Genomic DNA, 9,301 nt, shown 5'->3' on the forward strand with positions numbered 1-9,301 from the left:
GGAAGATAAATAGATTACATTGTATTTAATGAACAACGCATTAAATGTCTTTAATTTATATGATATGAAATGAAGACTCCAAGCATGGCAAGTAATCATCATCAAAGCAGTAGATATACAACGGAAGTAATATTTAAGTACCTGAGAATAAACATGCTTAAAAAGTCAACTCTAGGTTGAGTGAGTTCATAGGTTTGTCATAAATAATGATTTCAGTAATAGTGTTAGACCACAAGATTTATTTTCATAAGTAGATCACTCAGATCCAGTCAAGTTGATCTCCCGCAGGATCAAAAAGTTATGTCAGTGCGTGATATTTATATTAAACGTTCAAGTTTTCCCCAAGACAAGTTGTAGTTTATACTTGTCGGTTTAATTTCATTATTAAGTAATACAAAGACTTAATTAAATGTATCGGGGACGTTACTCCCGATAAGCCTATCCCCAATAATTAAGAATGCATTCATCGAGCAATTAAAAATATCACTGTAGAGACATAGCCGGGTATAGCATAGTTTTAGCAGTTGGTACTTGTGTCTAGCGTGTAAAATAGTTATAAAAGTTGTGTATGTATTCTCAGCCCAAAAATATAAAAAGGGAGCTATGAAAAAAAAAGAACTATGAAAACTCACAATACTGTATTTCGTATTTCGTAGTAATTACGCATATGATGGCACTGAATAAGTGCAGAGTTGTCCTCGGATTTACGAACCTATATCAAGTATATATATTAACACATATACTTGTAATCGAATAAGTTTATATATATTATTTCAATCGTTATATATTTCTGTATATATATATATATATATATATATATATATATATATATATATATATATATATATATATATATATATATATATATATATATATATATATTCTATATTCTATATATAAGTATTTGTTTGATAAAATAATATTAATAATGATAATGAATAATGAGTTGTATTATTTTGTAACAACAATAATAATACTAGTAGTAAAAATGATAATAATCATAATAAGGTTTTAAAAATAATAATAATAATAATAATATAGTTTTGATGATAGCAAAAATGTTAATTTTTGTAAAAAAGATAATAACGATAATAATTTTTAATAATAATAATACTAATAATAATAATTACGCCTATGTTAAAAATGATAATAATAGTATTTATTAAGAATGATACGAATACTAATAACAATGATAATCATAATAGTTTGTATTGTTTTCAAAATAATAATAATAATAATAATTCTAATCATAATAATGATAATAATATTTAAAATGATAATAATAATGATATAATACTACTAATAATCTTAATGATATTAATAATAATACTTATAAAGTTAGTGATAATAATACTAATAGTATAATACTAGTAATAATGATAATAATAATAATATTATTAGTTATATTAGTGATAATAATAATTATGTTTTTAATATTAGTAATAATAATAACAACAATAACAACAACAACAACAACAATAATAATAATAATAATAATAATAATAATAATAATAATAATAATAATAATAATAATAATAATAATAATAATAATAATAATAATAATAATAATAATAATAATAATAATAAAGAGCTACCTTAAAAGATTCCTTAACAAAAATGATGCCATGCCCGGGACTCGAACCCGAGACCTCTCACTCACCCAAACATTCACTAGACCACTCCTCCATTCCTTTAATTTCTGTTTTAATTTCCTTATGAATTTATTTAACCTCGTATTATATCTTGGTTCTTTCTTCTTCTTCTTCTTCTGATACATCAATCGACCAGACCAATTCATACACGTCGAAGTAAGTTGTTTGGCTTAAGACTTAAATTAGAAACTGCAATAATCGGTCCAGGAGTGTTCACAATTAACAATCGAAGAAAAAAAAATTAAAAATAAAAGAAAACAGTTATAGCGACATCGTGATGAACTCAATAATCAAACTCGAATTTGATACCGTTTTAAATGAAAATTTCAACACGAAAAAGGTTATAAACCATTCCTAGAAACTTTGTAAACCATTAATTTCAACAGAAACAACATACTGAATTCAAATTTCACGATGAACACTCGGTTGACTTTTTAAAAATTAAACTTTGACTTGAAAATTCGAACTCGATATTAGGAATTGGGTTTTGAATCTTTGCAGATAGTTTATATAGGAGATTCCTAACATCTCTGCATTTACAGATTTTGAAATGGTAATCGAATTCGAATTATGGGATAAATTGTTAAGAATAGAGGTCGGCGGTTTTAAAAATATATGTTTCTGTTTAATTTCTTCAAACAACAGCAGTTGTAATTATTGATTGATATTATTGATGGAATAATCGAATGCTTTTAAAAAAAATTTTTGTCGACATCAGCACACACAAGAAAAAAATAAGAGAAAAATATTAAAAAAAATAGCACAGCTCGATCATGATCTAAAAAAATATTAAAAACAGACCACATTTTTGTTAAAAAACTGATCACGATACATTTAAATAAAATAAACAGATTTATATAATCAGTACATTTTATTTGACTTTTTAATATATTTTTAATTGATATTAATTATTAATAAGTATATTTAATAATAATAATTTGATAATATTATTAATAATAATAAAAGTAATAATATTGATAATAATAATAGAAATAATAAATGATAATGATAATTTATGATAATAATAATAAATAGTATTATTTTTATATTAATAATAATAACTATATTAATTATTAATGATAATGATAATGGTAATTATAATAATAATATTAATAAACATAATAGTAACTTAAGTCAAAATTTTACTACTAATTATAATATTAATATTAATAATGATATTAATAACAATAATAATATTAGTAACAATAATAATAATACTATTAATAATATTAGTAATGATAATACTTTAAACGATAATACTAATAATAATGTTAATGATATATATTACGTTAATGATATTAATAACCATCATAATAGATGATAAATAATAATAATAATAATTTTGATAATAATAATAGTATTGTTTTTGACAATACTGATAATGATAATTGTAAATGATAATGATGAGTGATAATAATAATATTAATATAACAAATTAATATCAATACATAATTATTTACTAATAATGGTTCGTGAATCGTTGGAATCATATCAAAGTTAGGTTTAAATTTAGTCGGAAATTTCCGGGTTGTTATAGTACCTACCCGTTAAAAGAAATTTCGTCCTGAAATTTAGTTGTTGCCATCAATCGGCGTGGTTCGTACATAGACGAGGGTATTTATGTTTTATTTGGTCTTCACGTTCCCAGGTACGCTCGGGGCCTTTCGTGAATTCCAACGGATAGAATATTGTTCTGTTTCAAGCGTTTAAATCATATGAACCATAAATCCTACAGGTTCTTCTATGGAGTGCATTTTATTATAATTGCGGAGGTCATTCAAAATGATGATGTTATACCAATTTCAGTAAATTGGATACATGAAATGTGTTATGAATAGTATTGAGCTCATTTAAAACTTTGAGCGTTTATGCCACAATATTAGGGCAGGTAAAACAGAGAGGAGTTCATGAAAATCATAGTCATGAAGTTTGATAGAGATCTTCGTTATTTAAGAATATTTTAATGATGAATATAAGTTGAAAAAATAAAGTTTTTATCAACATTGGGTAATATGGATGAAACGATTCGATTACAGGAAGAGTATAAACGAAGCTATCACAGAAGATTGAAATGAGAAAATTACATGTTCGCCTTAACTTTTGACATGGTTAAAGTTGATTTTCGGATTTCAAGGAATTTAAGAAAATCTTCGTAAATCTTTATAAGATTTGATTCTCCGGTAATTAAGGAAATTAGGAGTTCTTTGATTAAATGCGGTAAATTGCCTTGATTGCTGTGTCTGAAATTTCGCTATAAATTAACTTCTTCCGTTTCATTATTTTCACCACTCCAATACTTTCTTCCTTAATTCATATTTTCAAAGATTGTGAAAATGCTCCATCCAGTTCTTATCCTAGATATTTTTCTGATTATCGCTTCTGTCTTTCTTCTTTTTCATCTACCCCCGGAGGAATCTGTTTACTTCTACTATTACCTTGGGGTTATAGTGTTTTTAATTCTCCCGTGTCTTTATGTTGCTATACGCATTGATATACACGGTTTGTAATTTCGGTGTTGTTATCGGGATTTGTATTTTCCCTTATATTTCGGAGCTTCATGCTTTTGTAAAGCCAGTAATGGTCCACAATTCGTAGGTATGAAGTTTCGAATGATCATAATATATAAAGTAGAAAGGAAAGGTAATAGCACGATTTGATTTGTTAAATTACCAGAATATCCGGAAAAGACCGAATCATCAAGAAAAATATTTTCTTGATATGTTTAGAGGTTAAATAGAATGTAAGAGTCGTATAGCATGGCAAATGATGATTATAAAGTCTATGAATCATCATCTTCTGTTAAAAATTTAACATGACTTACTGTAATATAATTACGTTGGCTTGACGTCATTATATTATACTAACCCATGCTTCAATTCCCAACACTACTTCAAATTATTCATAATTTAAACTTGTATGTTACAGAATATAGAAACTAAACAGTTTCTTTTATGATATCGCAAATAGATAATTAATTGCGGACAATAATCGTTATGAAGATATCTTCAGAAATATAGAGGATATTTATAACGAAAGATACGATAATATCTTAGAATTTCTAATATCGAAGGACGATAAAGAAGATTTGTCCGTAAAGATTTAGTGTCAGGAGCAAGGTATTCGTTAATGACTTCAGCAGATACTGAATCATTTGAATACTTTGAAGGCAGGTTTAGTCCTTGTGATTTGTCCACAGCCTCCTTCATAGTTTTCTCAATCTGTTTTCCAGTTCTAAATCTGAGTTTATACCATTATTTATCATCAAACTTTTGACCCTTAAGACCTTCTACAATGTTTCCTCTGCATTTAATGCAGCCATATTTGAATCATCGATTATCAATCCGTGATGGTTTTAAGAAATTTCATTTTTAGATGATTAAACGCTGATTGTGATCATCAACGGATCTAATGGTTGACGAATAGGCATTGTTGATTTCAAAAGTAATGAATGATAATTTCGGTGGTTTGATGTGATAATTCATCATAGAATACGGAATGAATATAATTCATGAATGTAGTGATCTTTAGGAAGATAACACCTGCTAAAGCTTTACTTGGATTTTGATATGTCAAAATTAGGATATATAATTGAATTTGTATGTAAATGGTTGTTCCTTAGTGAACGGATACATATATCTTGTGAATGTAAATAGTATAGTTACTGACTATTGAATCAGAATTTGTACGATGTAACATATTAATGTGAGATATAAATATTTCTCGGGTTTTACCTACCCGTTAAAATATTTTTACAATTAACAGTTTGTACAAAAGAGAAGATATACGTTCATATATGTATTCTTCAGATATAATATAGATTAATGAGTTAATATAATATTAAACTCATTTGATTTGCGGTTGAAACAAGAATAAATAATCTCCAAAACTTTAGAGATTTCATAATTTTCGCGAAGTATTTCGCTAATGAAGTTATGAATCAATACTTCATCGTTTGTTGTTATTGATATACCTCGGTATATGATGTTGGTGCTCGTGAAATTCTTGTGAAATTCACAAGATACGAATAATTTTTTTCTAAAAAGTTTCGAGTATATCGAAAATGGAAGTATACAATCAATCATGTATTTGAGTAATACACTTGGTTTATTATGAAATGCAGTTTATTGTGTTGAAGCAGTGATTAACGATTGTCAAGTCATTAATGAAGGATGTACATTATAGCATATTAGTAATATGAATTAACCAAGTAGTACATACTAGTTAGGATTCATACTTAATAGCTTAGAATGAAAAGATTTATTATTGTTCCAAACCATATATATATAAAGTATACATATATAATTCTTCAGGAAGAATGAGTCAATACATCTTAACTCATTATTACTAATATTCATTGGTATCTATGGGGCGTATGATGTTGATATCCGAGGTACCGAATGTGATGTTGAGGCGTGGGATGCGGATGTTGTTGTTGATGAAGCTGGTGATGTTGGTGGTGATGCTGATGGTACTGCTGGTACTGGTGGTGATGCTGGTTATGCTGCTGGTGCTGCTGATGCTTGTAGAATTCGCACCATATTCTCCAGAGCCACCACTCGAGCGCGAAGCTCGTTGACTTCTTCTCTTACTCCGGGATGATTGGCGGTTCACACTAGCGGATGAATAAGATCTAGAATTCTAGATATTGTATATTTGTGACGGGATATCCTGGAAATGAGGGTGAAAAAAGTGTTTCGGATTGGTTCGTCGATAAGTGCTTCAGGTTCTTCGCCAATAGGGCAATTTGATGAGTGGAAAGGATCTCCTTCTTCACTTCTCCATTGATTAAGTCGACTACGAACCCATCCCCAATTCATCCAGAATAGATGATGGCTGATTGATTCGTTTGTTCAGGTTACGCTACCATTGGAGCTCGAGGAGTTCGAAGAATCCATATTATGTGTTTGGAATTACGGTTTGATATGAAATGGGTGTTCTATATTGAATGATATATTCGTGTCCTTGAATACGTATATATAGCAAAAGATTTCCATAATTTACGAAGGAAATTTAGGAAAAGTGTTAGACAAAGTCTATTGAGATAGATATGATAAGATATAATAAGATATGATGTGTCTATACTCTAATAATGGCAGTATGACGTGTCGAGATCATAAAATGATAAGTATGTAATCTGATAATATTTCGATTAAAGACTTTCAATTCGTATAGTGTGATAATCCAATGATATTTTTTCGGTTCGTAAACCGATGCATAAAGGTATAAGGCATATAGGTACGTGATATAACAGGGAGTTATATATGTTTGAGTATGAATAGTAACAATTATAGGAGTTTCAAAAATCATGGATAATATTTCATGTAATACATATGTAATACACAAACCATGATAGATGACATAGGAATGTCAAGAACTTCAGAAATCATGGTGTCGCATTTAAATGCGGTGGCGTAATTGGATAATACTTAGGAAAGTTCTTAGATTGGCTTTGCATTCTAAGATAAGTAAAGTTTCTAAAGTATAGTGTAGCATTTAACAGTTAAAGGCAACAATTAAAGGCACTAAGGTCAAGGAAAGTTGTAGTCCTACATTGCTAAGGTACCTATTTGTATAAGGCACACATAAAATGCAATCCTGGTTCTCTACAACAACCTGCTCTGATACTAATCTGTCACACCCCCAAATAGGGTCTGGGGTATTTGTGACTAATTATATCAAATCACAGTTGTATAAACGAGAACGACTCTATATGAGACGTTTTATTGAGTTTTGCAGCGGAAGATAAATAGATTACATTGTATTTAATGAACAACGCATTAAATGTCTTTAATTGATATGATATGAAATGAAGACTCCAAGCATGGCAAGCAATCATCATCAAAGCAGCAGATATACAGCGAAAGCAATATTTAAGTACCTGAGAATAAACATGCTTAAAAAGTCAACACTAGGTTGAGTGAGTTCATAGGTTTGTCATAAATAATGATTTCAGTAATAGTGTTAGACCACAAGATTTATTTTCATAAGTAGATCACTCAGATCCAGTCAAGTTGATCTCCCGCAGGATCAAAAAGTTATGCCAGTGCGTGATATTTAGACTAAACGTTCAAGTTTGCCCCAAGACAAGTTGTAGTTTATACTTGTCGGTTTAATTTCATTATTAAGTAATACAAAGACTTAGTCAAATGTATCGGGGACGTTACTCCCGATAGGCCTATCCCCAATAATTAAGAATGTGTTCACTGAGCAATTAAAAATATCACTGTAGGGACTTAGTCGGACATAGCCGGGTATAGCATAGTTTTAGCAGTTGGTACTTGTGTCTAGCGTGTAAAACAGTTATAAAAGTTGCGCATGTATTCTCAGTCCAAAAATATAAAAAGGGAGCTATGAAAAAAAAGAACTATGAAAACTCACAATACTGTATTTCGTATTTCGTAGTAATTACGCATATGATGGAACTGAATAAGTGAAGAGTTGTCCTCGGATTCACGAACCTATATCAAGTATATATATAAACACATATACTTGTAATCGAATAAGTTTATATATATTATTTTAATCGTTATATATTTCTGTATATATATATATATATATATATATATATATATATATATATATATATATATATATATATATATATATATATTCTATATTCTATATATAAGTATTTCTTTGATAAAATAATATTAATAATGATAATGAATAATGAGTTGTATTATCTTGTAACAACAATAATAATACTAGTAGTAAAAATGATAATAATCATAATAAGGTTTTAAAAATAATAATAATAATAATAATATAGTTTTAATGATAGCAAAAATGTTAATTTTTGTAAAAATGATAATAACGATAATAATTTTTAATAATAACAATACTAATAATAATAATTATGCCTATGTTAAAAATGATAATAATAGTATTTATTAAGAATGATACGAATACTAATAACAATGATAATCATAATAGGTTGTATTGTTTTCAAAATAATAATAATAATAATAATTCTAATCATAATAATGATAATAATATTTAAAATGATAATAATAATGATATAATACTACTAATAATCTTAATGATATTAATAATAATACTTATAAAGTTAGTGATAATAATACTAATAGTATAATACTAGTAATAATGATAATAATAATAATATTAGTTATATTAGTGATAATAATAATTATGTTTTTAATATTAGTAATAATAACAGCAACAACAACAACAACAACAACAACAACAACAACAACAATAATAATAATAATAATAATAATAATAATAATAATAATAATAATAATAATAATAATAATAATAATAATAATAATAATAATAATAATAATAATAATAATAATAATAATAATAATAATAATAATAATAATAATAAAAATAAAGAGCTACCTTAAAAGAGTCCTTAAAAAAAATAATGCCATGCCCGGGACTCGAACCCGAGACCTCTCGCTCACCCGAACATTCACTAGACCACTCCTTCGTTCCTTTAATTTCTGTTTTAATTTCCTTATGAATTTATTTAACCTCGTATTATATCTTGGTTCTTTCTTCTTCTTCTTCTTCTGATACATCAATCGACCAGACGAATTCATACACGTCGAAATAAGTTGTTTGGCTTAAGACTTAAATTAGAAATAGCAATAATCGGTCCAGGGGTGTTCACAATTAACAATCGA

The sequence above is a fragment of the Rutidosis leptorrhynchoides genome, chromosome 4 (assembly GCF_046630445.1).
Source record: "Rutidosis leptorrhynchoides isolate AG116_Rl617_1_P2 chromosome 4, CSIRO_AGI_Rlap_v1, whole genome shotgun sequence".
NCBI classification, from domain to species: domain Eukaryota; kingdom Viridiplantae; phylum Streptophyta; class Magnoliopsida; order Asterales; family Asteraceae; genus Rutidosis; species Rutidosis leptorrhynchoides.